Source organism: Cryptomeria japonica, chromosome 4, assembly GCF_030272615.1.
Source record: "Cryptomeria japonica chromosome 4, Sugi_1.0, whole genome shotgun sequence".
Lineage (NCBI taxonomy): Eukaryota > Viridiplantae > Streptophyta > Pinopsida > Cupressales > Cupressaceae > Cryptomeria > Cryptomeria japonica.
In genome coordinates this window covers 88,523,414-88,541,285 of record NC_081408.1, presented here as the reverse complement: position 1 = coordinate 88,541,285, position 17,872 = coordinate 88,523,414, and positions in this window count along the sequence as shown.

Below are 17,872 nucleotides of genomic sequence, written 5' to 3'. Positions count from 1 at the left end.
AGCTGCATCAGTTTGTGTATCATGGATCTGTAGGATTGGGCTTCGGAGTTACATTTCTACAGGTATGGGCCTATGAGCATCTACTGGTTACCCGACTGATACATTTTAGGGGCAGGGGTCATGGAAGCAACTTTGTTCATCTGTATGATATGATTACTTCACAGCCATGGATTGGCCAGTTGGAGCATTGGCATCAAGTCCTAGATGAGATCGACACTGTGATATGGAGGTCGTACCTTGGGTGTGAGCAGTGGGAGGAGGACGCAGTGGATCTCTTGTATACCTTTCGGAGTAGATATTTGATTGGGTGGACGCCCTATGTTTTGGAGAGACAGCTGATTGATAGAGTATGTAGGCAGTTTGGCCATATTCAGCGGATGCCACGGGGTTCCAGGATGTATGCTCGGACAGTTAGGGATCAGGTACACTTTGGGCCACTATTGTCATATGATCAGGCTATGACGTAGCTAGCAGAGATGGTGTCGATGCCATGGAACATGTGGTCAGATATTGAGGATGCAGGCATGGATGAAGAGTACATAGCATATTGGGCTAAGCATCCCTTTCCATGACTGACAGACCCAGGGGAGCTTGTAGAGGGAGATGGTGGTGGGGATGAGGATGATGATGGAGATGGTGGGGGGAGAGGCTGACGGAGGAGGCAGGGTTTTATTGGAGAGAGGAGTGTAGCTCCATGGAGAGAGGGTGGGGAGGAGAGACAAGCTCGGGTGGTGAGGGGTCGGGGTGGATTGCCACTACAGGTGCCAGCAGCATAGGGTCCTAGATAGGTGCAGGGACAGGGACAGAGGTAGGTATAGGTATAGGCACATGCACTAGTACAGGGGGAGCCATAGGTAGAGGCACAGGGGGCCGAGGTGGAGGAGGATGAGCTGGTTGAGCTGAGAGAGATCTGCTAGGGATAGGCAGATGAGATTCAAGACCTGGAGAGGGAGACCACTAAGCTCAGGAGGCGACTAAGGGAGACAAAGCATGAGTGGGATCAGGCTATCCAGCGCTATACTGAGGCTGAGACAACACTGAGGGCTAGGAGGCAGGCAACAGAGGATATAGGGGCTGGATATGCCTATGTTCTACGGGCAGGGGAGGAGATAGGTTATTGGCACAACCTATAGTATGGGGCAGTGCCACCAGAGCAGCGGGTGAGGAGCTTCTGCAGACCATCGTGGATAGCGATGACTACGAGAGGGAGCCAGAGGTGACAGGCATCCAACAGTGGGGTTATGGGTCCTCCACCACCACCAGATAGGGGGGGCAGGAGAGATGATCCTGGGGCAGGTCCTTCTAGGGCTCAGACTCTGTCGAGGCCAGGCAGCTCTGAGGGAGGGAGTTCATCATAGCCGTAGAGGGCTCCCTATGTATCAGTATTGTACCATTTTTGTATGATGATGTAGACACCTTTGGTGATCATATTGTATCATGACACTTTATATATATATGAGATGATTCATCTTTGTGGCAGCTATATGCATGTGTACCTATGTGATGATATGTTTAATGATGTATGTGTTATGTGATTCTTATGACATGGATGCAAATATATACATGAGGAAATGCAATATTTTTTGTTATTTTATGTTTTATATCTTATCCAAATATAAATGTGAATGTATGAAATGCAAATGATTATTTACATGATGAGAATGTAAATGTGCTAATATGTGTTGTGTGCAGGATGTGATGCAATTGTGATATCTATATGTATGCATGAAATGCTTATATGTGTTAATGCAGGTGAAACTACATGAAATGCAAATGTTTTTTTTTTTGGTGTGTCATTATACTCAGTCATGTGATAGCCGCCTACACAAACTCAGGAAGGACAATGGAAGTCAATCAAGAATGGGGGATGGAAGATAGAAGATATGAAAGTGAAAGAGCTTCTTATGTATTATCATAATTGAGCTTTATTATGGCAAGTAGGTTATGACAATCAAGGCATATGTTTGACCCAGAAAGTCATTGTACCCATTTGCATGGAGATAAGATAGTCACAAACAAGGAATGCCCCAGTTCATACTAGACTCACAGTGTCCTCATATCCTTGGACAAGTCATAGCATTACTAAGAGACAATCCACAGACAACAAAAGAAAAATAGGTGATGATACCCCATCCTCTCCTTTCTAGTCAAAGACATCCTGGAGATAGAATCTCTAGTCAGAGACATCCTGGAAAAGCTAAAAGACATGTCACCTAAAAGATAAAATCAAAAGAAAACCAAGACTTGACACCAACATCCACTGTAGTCCTCAAGTTTAGTGTCTCTTGTCACTTGTATAAGTCTTATTTGATTATGGTCACAATGTTTACTTTCACAAAAAGGATAGATAGCACTAAACCATAATGTTGTCTGAGTCTGTCAAAAGATTTGATTTGTTGAAGCCCATTGTTGCTGTTGTGTCTCATCTGAAACTGACCGAATCCATGAATCGATACTTTCTTGCGGAGAAGATGGAACTTTATTGCGGATTGGCGATGCAAATGTTGCTTTATTGTGGATTGTGCGCGAATAGACTAAAGAATACTGGAAGAAACTGTACTCCTTGAAACATGTGATGTTCTCAGTTCCACACCCATCACTAGATGTAGGATTTGCCTTACCCACAGATAGGAGCTAATTTATTATGATTGGAAAGGGGTGAAAAGGGAGGTTTATTATGAATGGTGAATCAATCTTGGGTAGATCAATTACCAACCATGATGGGAATGTGTTAGTTTATTATGGATGGATAGGATGTGAGTGTGTACAAAGTGAAGGATGCAAGTGAATCCTGAAAGAGGGAGGAGCAATGTCTCTACACATGGTGCTGGTGACCCAGTTTTCACCATGGTACCTACCCAAGGTGCCACCAAAGTGGTTTTCACCATTGGACGAAATGTTTTTCTTTACTTATTTTATTTTATTTTTTATTTTTTTGTGGTCACAAGGCACCTGTTTGCCAGGTTTTCACCAAGTAACGATTTTTATGTTTTTTTATGTTTTTTTTGTATTTTTGAAAATTTTGAATTTTTTGTATTTTTGACATTAGGATACTCTGAAGAGCTATGTGTAAAACTTGTGAAGATGCATGCTATTGATAGGATCCTCCAAAGGTTCACCCTTTGTAGTTGAGAGTTGATATGCCCCAGATCCATAAGCTACTATAATGATGTAAGGACCAAGCCAGTTTGACTCGAACTTGCCCTTCTTCTCTCTGTCTTGCTGATTTTTTGGGTTTTCTCTAAGAACCAAATCACCTACCTCAAATGTGTGAGGCTTGACTCTATGATTGTAGCTATGACTCATTCATTGTTGATAAGCCTTGAGATGATTAAAAGTAGTTTGTCTTCGTTCATCCAATAGTTCAAGTTCTTGTAAGCGAGAGACCCTATAGTCTTCATCACTGATAATGCTTTGCAAAGAGACTCATAAAGAGGGTAGCTCAACCTCAATAGGTAAGATGGCTTCAGCACCATAGATAAGTGAATAGGGTGTAGCCCCTGTAGGTGTGCAAACACTTGTGCGGTAGGCCCAAAGTGCAGGATTAAGTTGGATATGCCAATTATGGCCAGTGTCGTCGATTGTCTTTTTTAAGATTTTAAGGATTGTTTTATTAGACGCCTCAGCTTGACCATTACCTTGGGGGTAATATGGTGTGGAGAAATGATGGGAAATATGGAAGCGGTCACAGAGTTCATGAACATCCCAATTTTTGAAGGGATGCCCATTATCGGTGATAATGGAAACAGGAATACCGTATCGACAAATGATATAGTTGAGAATGAACGTAGCAATCTATTTTCCAGTGACTTGCATGAGAGGCATGGCTTCGATCCATTTTGTGAAATACTTTGTGGCAGTGATAATGAATTTATGACCATTGGAGGATGGAGGGCGAATCTTGCCTATGAGATTGAGTCCCCACTGACAAAAGGGCCAAGGAGTTGTAATTGGTTGAAGTTCTTGTGCTGGTGCATGAATGAGGTCTCCATGAAGTTGACATTGCTTACACTTCTTGACAAACTTATATGAGTCTTTTTCCATATTGGACTAGTAATATCCAGTCTTGATGAGTTTCTTGGCTAAGGTAGGACCACTAGAATGTGGACCACATATCCCTTCATGTACTTCATGTAATGTAATCTAAGGTTTGTCGCTTTCTAAACATCTAAGAAGAGTGCCATCTAGACCTCGATGGTATAGGACATCGGCTAAAATGATGTATCGAGAAGATTGGGGAATGAAAGTGCGACATTGGTTATTGGATAGGTCAGGAGGTAGGGTATTGTCACGAAGGTATGTGAAAATGGAACCATATAATTGGGACTCAGGACCAACAACACATATCATCTCAGTAGGAGTGATTTCATATGAGGGAACCAAAAGGTTATCCACCAAGAACTCATAGCAGGTCTCATTCGGAGGTAGATCGATCAGCGAAGAAATTGTAGCCATGGCATCTGCAGCTCGATTCTTCTCTCTTGGTATCTGCTCAAAGTCTATCTTCGTGAAATGTTATTTCAGGTCATCCACCATTCTTTTGTAAGGCATTAATTTCTCATCCTTTGTTTGGTAATTATAAGTTGCTTAACGGATTACAAGTTGAGAGTCCCCAAAAACACGAAGTTCCTGGATCTTCCACTGAACCGCAATTCGTAGTCCAGTTGTCAATGCCTCATATTCTACTATATTATTAGTGTAGGGAAATGATAATCGATATGATTTTGGTATAGAATCCCCTTGAGGAGTAATGAAGAGGATGCCAGCTCCTACCCCATGCTGTGTGTATGAGATGTCAAAGTATAATTGCCATGATTTTGCATGTGACACTGTTAAAATGGATTCATCTGGAAATTCTAAAATTAGAGGAACATCATCTATCATGGGAGCATCTGCTAACTGATCTGTGATAGCTTGTCCTTTTATTTCTTTTCTATCCACATATTCGATGTCGAATTCACTCAGGATCATTACCCATTTGGCTAGTTGCCCAGTAAGTGTTGCTTTATTGAGAAGGTATTTCAATGGATTGATCCTTGCCACCAACTTAGTCTTATGAGTTAGCATGTAATGTCATAATTTCTGCTAAGCAAAGACCACAGCGAGACATGCACGCTCAATTGGTGTGTAGTTTAGCTCATATCCCACCAATGTGCGACTGATATAGTATACTGCCTTTTCTTTTCCCTCAGCAACTTGTTGTGCTAAGAGTGCCCCCAGTGCTATTGGAGTAGCTGATATGTATAGTAACAGAGGCTGATCTGGAACTAGTGGCATCAAAATTGGTGGATTCAGAAGATAATCTTTGAGTATCTGGAAAGCCTGTTGACAGTTATCATCCCATTGGAATTTGATGTTTTTATGTAGCAAGCGCTGAAAGGGATTACATTTATCTGCAAGTTGTGCTATGAATCTTCGTATGGACTGAAGTCTCCCTTGTAAAGACCGAAGTTGACTGATATTTCTTGGTGGTTGCATCTCTAGGATGGCTTTGAATTTTGCTGGATCGGCTTCGATTCCTCTTTTTGATACAATGAATCCTAGGAGCTTCCCGGAGGTTACTCCAAAGACACATTTCTTGGGGTTTAATCTTACTTTGTATTTTTCCGACCGATCAAAAAAGTATGTCCAAATGTGTATCTCTATCTACTAATTTGCCCAATAGGTCGTCCACATAATCTTCCACAGTAAGGTGCATTAGATCATGAAAGATAGTAGTCATGGCTCTTTGATATGTAGTGCCTACATTTTTTAGCCCAAAGGGCATGACATTCCAACAGAAAGTTCCCCAAGGACAAGTGAATGATGTTTTGTGTTGGTCCTCAGATGTGATCTTTATTTGATTATAACCAGAGAATCCATCCATCAATGATAACATTTCATGACCTGTTGTGAGATCTACAATCAAATCTATGTTTGGTAATGGGAAGTCATCCTTAGCACAAGCTTTGTTGATGTCTCTGAAATCTGTACATATTCTGATGCTATGATCTGGTTTACTGACAGGCACTAAGTTGGAGATCCATTCAGGATAATCAATTGGGCGTATGAATCCGACATCCAATAATTTTTCAAGCTCTGCTTTGACCAATAATGTGACTTGTGGATGCATCTTTCTTAATTTCTATTTCACTGGTTTTGCCCCCAGCTTAACTGTCAAATGATGCATTACCAAATCTGGATCCAATCCAGGCATATCAGCATATGACCATGCAAAGTTGATTTGTTGTTCTGTGAAGAAACTTATGAATTTTGACCTTTCTGGCTCTGTCAAAGATTGAGCCAGGAATATGTTGTGTGGAACCTCTTCTATACCAATGTTTGTTTTGATAGTCTCCTCTACCAACATGGATGACTTTTCTTCATATGATGTTGGGAGACTATCGAGCCTTCCATCTTCAGGTGCCTCAGAGAGGTTTTCGCCCTCAGATATGTCCTATCTTTTTACTTTTTGGGGGTTAGACAGCACCACAGTGTGGTTTCACCATAAGACCCTTGGTTTGTTTTTATTTTTATATTTTTGCGACTAGAAGGCCCGACACCCTCACCGAAATATGCCATGCTATTGAGTTCTATAGTGTATCCCGCTTTATGGTCCCCAGGGGGAAGATCATCTCGTATGCCAAGATAGTCAATAAAAGCTTCATCATTTTGTAATGTGTCAAACTGTGCAGGTCCTTCATGATCCCAGTCAATAAGTTGGTGGTGGACAAGGGGAAGGTCTTTAATGTCTTCGAAGTTAGCGGGGCTAAGAGTGAAGATGTAGTTATATTCAGGTATGTCGAGGTAGTTATTGAGGTCATTGTTGGCACTCTCCTCATCAGTCTCAATCGTGAATGAATCCAAATTATCATCACTAGTAGCGCATTCTGGGATAGGTGTTCTCATTCTATGTGATTTCAACCTAGGACCTAGAGACAAGGACTGTGCAGAATCCTCAAGGGTTGTTTCTTGACCAACTTTGAATTTTTCATAAAATTCCTCATCTTTTGTTGGTTCACTTGGTTCTCTGAATGTCTCGGCGAGCTCATAGTCACTAGAGGATTTGTTTGAACCCCATTCCCATTCATTGGAGTCTATGGAATAGCGATTCTCTTGTTGAATTTTGGTAGCTTTGATTTGTAATGCTTCTTCTGTCCTTTGAGTGTGTGCCTTGGAAGTCATGAAACCAAGTCCCTTCAAGCATTGCTTTTTGAATGTCAATTCAGGTTGTAAAGGTTCAATGATGCCTTCCTTTCTTAACCCAAGAGGGCTTTTGCCATCATATCCAAATTTTTGTAGAATCTTGAACCCTTTGCCATACTTCTCACATGGTATACTGATGTGATCTTGTGTACCATCTTCAAGGTCTTTGTAAAGCATTTTGTATAAGTCTTCCTCTTCCAATTCACCCCATCTTTGAAAGATAGTAGGGTCCTATTTGAGTACAATCATAGATACCTGTTTATTAGGATGTGGTCTTCCATATTCTTTTGGTGAACTCATGACTTGTTGTAAGTACATGGTCTGATTTAAAATGTATTCACCCATGCCCTTGTCCTGAAATTTGCCTTTAAGCTAACCTTGTTTTGATGTTGAAGGTTGTAATGACTCAGGATCAATGTATGCTGAAGAAGGAACAGCTTCACGATTGCTAGGAATGATGGTCTCAGTTTTTGGTCTCAAGTTATTGCAGTATATGAATGGATTAGGATCACCATTAACTGTTATCTCAACTCCATTGTGAGGAAACTTAATGCATTGGTGATATGTAGATGGGACTGCCCTCATTTCATGAATCCAAGGACGTCCTAGCAATATGTTGTATGTGAGATCTAGGTCTAGGCCCTGAAAAACCACATCCTTCGTAACTGGCCCAACTCTGAGAGGCAAGGTGACTGTGCCTTTGGATGAACGCTCTTCATCATCATATGCCTTGATGGTGATTTTGTTTGTAGAATTCACAGCTTTATCAGAATATCCCAATTGTTTAATAGTGCTTAATGTACATATGTTTAGACCTACTCCTCCATCTATTAGGACTCATTTTATTTGATGTTTGTGTATGAAGGCTTCAATGTGTAATGGTGCATTATTTGGCTGACTTACGGAGGCATCATCAGCTTCTGTGAATGTAAGAGAGTGTGGAATGGAAAGGTATCCTACCATGGCTTGAAACTGGTCCACGTTCAAATCAGTAGGAACGATAGTGTCTCTTAAGATTTTATCAAGAATGGCTTTACATGTGGGAGATATGCGTAAGAGCTCAAGGATGGAGATGAGTTTGGGTGTCTTCCCTAACCGTTCTACAAGATTGTACTCAGGATTGGTTGATGAGGAAGTGGTGTTTTTGGCTGGAGCACCTTGCAAAGTGAATTTACCTTGACAGGTTGTAACATGACATTCAAAGGAAGGTTCGGAAGAAGATCTAATTCCTTTTAGGACAATCTTGGGTCTTTGGGTAGAATTTTCAGGCGTTTTGTCCTTGATGATGATAGTAGAGACATAATTGTCCATCAAGATGTGATTGATAGTTGAATCATAGTTATAAGATGCTCTGGTATAGTTGGTCTGGTCATCTGTGGCTGCAGCTTTTCCCTTGTCATGTTTTGGGAATGGTTCCTTAAACATCTCATGTTCTTGATTGGATGAGTGTCCTTCAATCTCAATGTCACCTCTATCAATGAGATCTTGTATGATGTTCTTCAGTCGATGACAATTTCCTATCTTATGACCCTTGCTCTTATGAAATTCACAATATTCATCATCATTCCACCAATTTGGTTTGACCTTTGGTTCATATGGAGGAAAATCTGGAATTGTGATTACTTTGTTTGCCACTAGCTTCTTGAAGATTGACTCAAGTGGTTCTCCCAATTGGGTATACTTCCTTCGTGATCTAGAAGTTGTTTGAGTATTCACTTGATTGTTTGTAGAACTTGATCCAGAAAAAAAGATTTTTGGTCATACTGTATTGGCATCAACAACACCATCATTGACCATGTTCTTGTTTTTATTCCAAAATCTTGGCTTGTCTTTTCCTTTAAAGTCATCTTTGTTTTCCTTGAATATCTTAATGACTCCTTGTTCAATTAGGACCTTTTCTGTCGCTAAGCCTTTTTCAATGACGTCCTTGAAGGTGGACAAACAAGCTTTCCTTAGATCATAGCCAATGTCCTTGTTAACATTTTGGGTGAACATTTCTACCATTTGTTTTTGTGGAATTTCATAAGAGCATTTGCTAGCTAGATTTCTCCATCTTTGTAAAAATGATGAAAAAGACCCTCCATCTTTTTGCTTGGTGTTGCACAAAGTAGTGACTGATATGTCTGTCTCTATGTTGTAGGAGAAATGTTGAATAAATGCCTCAGCTAAGTCACTCCATGACTTAATACCAGGTGGAAGTTGGGAGAACCATTCCATAGCTTGATCACCTAAGCTCTGTGGGAATAATCTCATCAAATATGTCTCTTCTACTGCTACCTCAATGCAGGTTGTGAAAAATTGTCTTATGTGTGCCTTAGGATCCCCTTTTCCTCTATACTTATCAAACTTAGGTGTCACAAAGTGTGTAGGAAATGGAGGCATTGGAATGCTCTTGTCAAATGGATAGGGACATATGTCTCTCATTGTGTAAGTTGGCTTTGGTGTATTTATGTCCTCCATTTTCTTTTGTAAGTCCCTAATTTGTTGCTCCAAATTTTTCTTAGGTGGTGATCGACTTCTTGGACCATATCCCATGCTTGAGGCACCAATTGGAGGAGGAGTATGTTGCATATATGGAAGATATTGATCATACACATGTTCATATGGATGAGGTATATAATGATGCTGTGTATATGGACCACTTGGTATAGAATCATGTTGAGGAACGAAATATATGCTTTGTCCATGTATACCATACTCTATAGGCATGTCATGAGTTTGTTCTAGTGTGTTGCCCCCAAATTTAACACGGGGTTTCCTTGTGTCCAAATTTTGAGCATGCCTTTGAATATCCAATTTCTTTGGTGGTTGTTCCTTAGCATTGGTATGTGATTGAGCATATTTTTCTGCATAAGACTTCCATAATGGTCTGCGAAGTGAGTATCATATGCTTGACCATGAGTATGTGGGACCTCTAGTTTTTGAAACAAAGATGATGGTGATTCAGGCACAAGATGTGGTCCTCTATTGCCTCCATTATTAGGCCTCCTTTGATCCATGTTGGAGTGAGTTTGTTGCAAAGGTCAATTTTCCATTATTTGAGACATGTCAAAATCATGAGGGATCTTGGTTCCATTTTGTGCCATCACTTATAGAAAATATTGTTTATCTCTCCTCATTATTTCCTCAACCAATTGATTGAAGTGGGGATTCATAATGGTGTCTTACACTTCTGCTTAATGTACGGAGAAGTTGTCCATATTATCATTGTGTGTATCATTGTTGTTTATAGTATCCATGTTCTCAACATTCGGAATGTTTCTATAGGCATCCATGTCAGGTAATGTAGTATGATCAGAATTGAAAAAGTTATCATTGTCATACTCATAGGAACTCATGTTTGCAGATTCTTGAGCCTCTTTAGTTTCTCTCCTAGATTTTTGGGAATAGGTTTCAACCATGAACTAGGTATTGACCAAGATGTGTGAGACTAGATGAAAATGGAAAGAGTATGGAAGACCAAGAGTTGGATGGAATGTAAATGAATCTGAGGTGTACTTGCAATGTCCAAAGTGTAAGACCAAGTATGTATGTAGTAGAGTAGGTGTGGCTTCCAAAGAGAGGATAGTTTCTCTTGATGAGGTAAGTTGACCTTGACTCTAAGTAAGACCAAATGAGACCCAAAGGTTATAGACCTTGATGAGGGACCACTTAGCAAAATGTTGTTGTATGTAGTGTGTTGACAAAGTATGATGAGGACAAGCAAGTGACCTTTTGACTCAAGTTTAGACAAATGTGAATGTAATGTAAGGTGTAAAGCAATGATGGAATTTGTGAGACCCAAAAACAGGTTGAATGCTAGATGAAAACCTAGAGAAATAACCTAAGAAGCTTAAGACTTCTGAAACTGACTGTGTTTGTTTGCTGGACTATAAAAGTTTTTCAATTCTGAACACAGACGCACCTGTATACTGTACAGATGCAATTTCCTGACACATACATGGTTCTGTTTAACACAGATGCATTTATGAGATTTTGTAAATGCAATGTTGATTCTGAGAACACAGACGCGGTTATACAACACAGACGCTATTATGTCAAACACAGACGCGTTTCTGCAAAATTTGTGCAATTTTTCCAATCTGTGAAGCTGCTTTGTGACCAAATCTGAATGTTTGACTATTTTTCTGTGACAAGATGACACAGTGTTGATGAGGACTCAATGTTTGCAAGTGTTTAGACAAAAATGACTCAAAGAAAAGTGTGTTGTTTGATGTAAAATTGTTTTGCATACACTTGAAGACACAAAAGACACAATGTTTTGCTGTTTGGTCTTGAATGTTTGAATGTTTAAAATAAGTCAAGCACAATTCTTATGGCTGGCCAAGACAATAGTTGTTGATCCCACATGGGGTTTTACCCCAGAGGCTACGCTATTCAGAGCGGATACATAGATGCTTGACCCCACTAGCTCCACCCTCGACACTCACTTCTCGGGGCAGCCAAACATCAGTCCACACAAAAACTCCTTGTGGTAAACTTTGTATCTCTACTAAGAACCATATGTGTGTGGGCTGTTACCAGAGGTCTGACCTCCTGCCTCAACAACTAGAAGGATTCGGGCTTCTAAAACAAAAATGTTCTAGTAAGGGCATCCACTCATGTGGCCATACATGTGGCACTTTCAGCTCTGTAAATACAAAAGGCTCCCAGCCAGTAGGGGTTACGCCCTACAAATGATCAAATAAATTTGATCAAATGGGTTTATGGGGAGACATAGTGTCAGTATGAACTAATCAGCACACGTTATCCATAGTTTTCACCATGGATACAGTTATTTATAGTGGTTTGGAAGAAGATGGCTTTTCTTTTGCTACCACTTGGGTCGTTCTCTTCTCACTAGTAGTCCTAATGACCACACGGGAAGATAGGCCCTCTAAAGATTAAATAAAAAGAGCCTATTGCTCAAGACACAAAAGACAATGGTTCAATTTTAGTGCACCAATTGAAGTGTTTGCTAGTCTATGAAAACAAGGCACACAATAAAAATCCAAAAACCCTTGCCAAGGACCTACAACAAAGATTTATTAGTAGTTTGGATTGTTTGAAATAATCACCCCTTCCTGCAAGCACACAAGTTAGGTAAATTTAGATCCAAAAGACTTTGTGAAAATAGGGGCCTTGGACAAAATTATTTTTGCTTTCAAGACAAGCTGCACCAATTTCGTTAGCTAGATCTGAAGATGTTAGCTCAAAATAAACTAGATCTGAAAAACCAAATGATTAAAAATTGAATCAATGAAAAAGCCCTAAAAATGAAATTAGTGTGCACATACGCGAGTACAATACACAGACGTGGCTTTGAGACACAGACGTGCTTCTGTGAGACACAGATGTGACTCCGTAATGTAGACGTGGCTTTTGGATGCAGACGCACCTCCAAACCCCACAGACGCAACTGGAGATCACAGACGCGATTTTTGAAATCTGCAAAAAAAAAAGATGAAACAGTGTCGCAGACGTAGACGAGGCAGAAAATAACAAACGTGATCCGAATGTGCACAGATATGACAAAACACCAAAAACGCGATCCAAAAGTATGCAGACGCGAAAATATCAAAATGCTGTCGAAAAATGTCAGATTTGCAACTTCAAGACACAAAATCTGCAACAAGGATGTTAAATGCAAAGGGAAAAGAGTCCCACTGGGTGTGCCAAAATTTTTATGGTGAAAATGGATACAACAATAATAACAATATTGAAAGACTAAATGGATTCAACCACAAAACCCTAGCCTAACAACAACAAAGATCCACCATAACATATGAAGATTACCAAAAACAATGCAAATCAAATGAAATCACAAAGATTGTACCATCACATGTCCAATAGGGTTTGAATCTCCATTCTTCCTATCTCCATTGATCTTGCTTGATATATTTACTCTCAGATTTTATGTGCACAAGAGCTCAACAAAGAACGAAATGTGGTTACAAGTAGGATCGCATATGAAAGTGTAAAGCGTAGTGTAGTCAATTAATCAAGTAGTCAGGGGGGGTCTGATAATGAAGGAAGCATCTCCTTATATAGAAGACACTATAAGAAATGGAGGGATAAGATTGAGAGGTGTAAAAGAGGTTGGCTATGATTAGAGGGTAGGTAAAGAAAATAATAAAATAATAAGAGGGTAGGTAGTGTATGAATTAAGAGATGAATGACATGTGTCATGGGTGGAAAAGGTTAATGAATTAATTAAATAAATAAAGATTCATTTAATTAATAGAAGAAGTGGGACCAATTAAATAAATAAGATATTTATTTAATTCAGGAAAAGGATAATTTAAATAAATAAATGTATTTATTTAAATGAGAAATAAGGCTAGAAAAGGATAAATAAATTAATTAAAAAAATAAAGATTTATTTAATTAATAGAAGTATTAAGCTAAAGTAATTAAATAAATAAAATATTTATTTAATTAGACATGACAATTTTAGGTGTCTACACTTATAACTCTACGTGTTGCATTCTTATCTTTAGATAGACTAGTTTTTGCGATATAATCGATGGCACTGGCAACAATAGATACAACTTGCTTATATGATTCATATTTTATTTTTGGTTTTGCATAAATACCTATTTTTTTCATGACTTTATGCATTTTTTACATTTTTATTAATTGTAGCATTAATTGACAATGGAATCCTAACTTTTTATTGTAGAAAAATTGTTTATATAATCTGTTCGCATGTGTTCTGATTTGTCTCCAAGAAACTAACCCATTAATATTATCTAGCACATTGCTATCAATAGTAAACAAATTACGTGCCTCTAGAATATGAACTTCTGAAATAGTTTATCTGCCTCTAATCTGAGAATTTTTATACGAAATTAAAACCCATTTAATATTATACTGTCTAGATTCTAAATATGTAAATTTATTTAAAAATTGATTATTTTAACTATTTTTCATTTAATTTATACTAAATCGGATCCATAAGTTTGAAATATTAACTAATTTTGTTAATTTAATAACTTTTTTATTTTAATGAATTTTGAAAAAAAAATTATATGTCATCAATCTACACAAAATTCTTTTCTATTTAAAAATAAATAAAAAATGTTAAGTTTACGTCAAATTATGTGGGTCGTACACGTCAAATTTTTAAAAAGATAATTACGGCCATTAAAAAATTAATTAAAAAAAAATATTAGAAAACAAAATACATAAAAATATGCTCATCAATCTTCAATGTGTTACAAACCATTTCCCAAAACGGTTTGATAAAAGAATTTTAATTGTGTCAAAAAGTGTGGGTCATTCACATGCATGGTATGGTCCTGAAATAGGCATTTTTAAAACATAGTTTTTAGAACTCCATTCAAAAATTTATTTTTTATTATGTGGGTATTAAAATAAATTACATATTTGGAAAATACACTTAGAGGGATATCTTTTCTATTACTTTTTCCAAGATTCAATATCTAAGTGTTTCAAAATTTAATCTCAAATGAGGCAAAATCTAAAAAATAGGGAAAACACTTCCACTTTTTGACCAAAAAGTGGACTCATCTTCTTGCACTGACCCTAGTGGTACAAGACAACCTTGACTTGACTTCGTATTGATGTGGCATTTGTACTTTTGATCTGATATCATTGTATACTTGGACTTTTATTGTTTTATGATGATCTATATGCAGACATGGACTCTATATGATGATGGTCTTTATTATGCATGTTACTCTATTTTATGATGATCTATATGCATTGATTATATGGATTTACTGATTAGATGGATGATGTTATGATCTTTTTATTTATTTATTATGATGATGTTTTATATGATGATGCAATGATAAATGTTTTTGATTTTTGATTTTGATGACCTTGGATGCAGCTGAAAATGATTACTAACTTAAATGATGCAAATGCAATGATCTATATGGGAATGAAAATGAATGACTATGCAATATTTTTTTTAAATGTTTTTTAATTTTTATATGTAATTCTTATAATGATTATGAATCTAAGTGCAAATATGTAACTAAATGATCTTAATGAATCATTAATGATAATGCAAATAATAATGATAATACATTACATGATTAATGAAATGCACTTAATTGAATGCAAACTAAAGCAATGAAATAGATGATGACTAAAATGATTCTAAAAAATGAATGCACCTATAATGATCAAATGCAAATTGTTTTTGTTTGTCTAAGTATACTCAATATTTCTTCATGCCCGTTGATCTTTGAATGAAATGAAATGCTTATAATGCAGCTGACATTGAATGCTTATAATACAGATGAATAATGAGCTAATCTAAAATTATCTAACTAAAAATGATACTACCATTCTTCATATGTTATCTTGTAACAGTTCTTGATTTCATCATTGAGCTTTAAAATGTTGTAAGAAAATACAAGCAACTTGACATAATGATTCAAGATGACCTGAGTATTTCTTACATCGATTTTGATATAGCAAGTTAATACAAGCAACTTGATATAATGAATCAAGTTGACCTGAGTATTTCTTGCAGAATAGACAAGGATTATCTCCTTTCATGCATGACTCAGAACGTCCTCCTTGATCTTTTGCCAATCATATCCTGAGACAAGTACATACCTTAATAAGAGATTAACCAAAAACAATAATCAAAGAAAAATAATCATGCCCCATCATAGCTTCTCTAGTCATGGACATCCTTGAGTCGCATAGAGTAAATTATTAGCAATAAAATCAAGATATAAAAATTGAATCTCACATGTCATTCACATGTTCTCACGGTCATTAACTGATATAATCATCTTGATGAATGATCTTGGATAATCCTTTATTACTTGCTAGTTGATTCTTCATTTTTTGAGTTTCATGTTTCAGTTGCCATGAAATGCCTTGATCTTCGCTGCTTTGTTGCTCGCTATCTGTTTAAAAACCCTAGGTGTTTTTGGTTTTTCTAAGTTTTTTGAATGTTTTAGATTTTCAAAGATTCAAAAGATCACCTTAGAAAAAGGAATTAGGATTTTGCCCCCAGCAGAAACAAAAATTAATTATGGACGTAAGAATTGATCAAGATCCATATCATGGTGGGATACAAATGCAGATTGATCGATTCTGATAAAATATAAGACAATGACTATGATAAGTATGTCAAAAATTGATAATTGTTGGTAAGCTGCATACTCAATGGTTTAGAGCAACATACGTGAAAGATGGAATGGATTAGCTAAGATAGATGGAAACGATAGATGCGATAGGATGGAGTGGATAGGTGCGCAAAGTGATCTCATAGATGGAAGAACTCACTTTTTAGAGAGCGCCTAATTACCAGGTTTTCACCATCTAAATTTATTGCATTTTTCCCTTTTCTTCTTATTTTTATTTCGTTTAACTATTTTATGCTTTTTAGGGATTTTCTGATTTTCTGATTTTTACTGATTTCTTCAGGACTTTATATGCTATTTATTGATTTTTTCCAGGACTTTATATGCTTTTTATTGATTTTTTCTAGGACTTTATATCTCAAGCATAGAAGTTTTTTGAGATGGATGGAATTGATAGGTTCATCAAACCAATCACCTTCGGGGGTAGATAACTTGTATGCTCCTGAGCCATATGCTACTATTATAACAAAATATCCTAGCCAATTTGGTTCAAATTTACCCTTCTTTTCTCGGTCTTGCTGATTTCTTGGATTCTCCCTTAGAACTATATTTCTAATTTGAAAAATGCATGACTTGAATCTGTGATTATAACTTCTTTCCATTCTCTATTGATACACTTTCAAATGATTTGTTGCATTTTGGCAACGTTCCTGGATTAGTTCAAGTTCTTGGAGTCTAGAGACTTGTTGTTCTTCCCCTGGTACAAGACCTTTCAAGGAAACTCATAGAGAAGGTATCTCTACTTCTACTGGTAATATGGCTTCTGATCCATAGACTAAGAAATATGGATTTACCCCCATTGGTGTGCGGATGCTGGTTCAGGATGCCCAAAGAGAAGGATTTAGCTGAATGTGCCAGTCTTTTCCAGCTTTATTGATTGTTTTCTTCAAGATTTTCAAGATAATTTTGTTTGATGCCTCATCTTGACCATTTCCTTGTGGATAATATGGAGTACAAAACCTATGTTGGATATGAAATTGCTCACATAGTTCCTTCACATCTTGATTCTTAAACGGTCGTCCATTGTCAGTGATAATGGTCATAGGAACTTCATAGCGATAGATTATATAATTCAAGATGAATGATGATATTTGTTTTCCTATCACTTTTGTTAGAGGTACTGCTTCAATCCATTTAGTGAAATATTCAGTAGTAGTCAAAATGAACATATGTCTATTAGAAGATGAAGGATTTATCTTTCCTACGAAATCAAGGCCCCATTGAGAAAATGGCCATGATCCGGCCATAGGATACAATTCTTGTGTTGGTGCATGAATGAGATTCCCATGGATTTGACATTGTTTGCATTTTTTGGCATATGTGAATGAAACTCTCTCGAATGTAGGCCAATAGTAACCCATACGAAGAATTTTCTTAGCTAGTGTTAATCCACTTGAGTGTGTGCCACAAATACTTGCGTGAACTTCGTTAAGAACTTTCTTAGATTCTTCTTATTCAAGAAATCTCAATAAAGTACCATCTAGACCTCACCTATATAAGGTATCAACAATAATAGTATAGCGGGATAACTGGCGGATAAAATTTCTTCTTTAATTGTGGGATAGGTCAGGAGG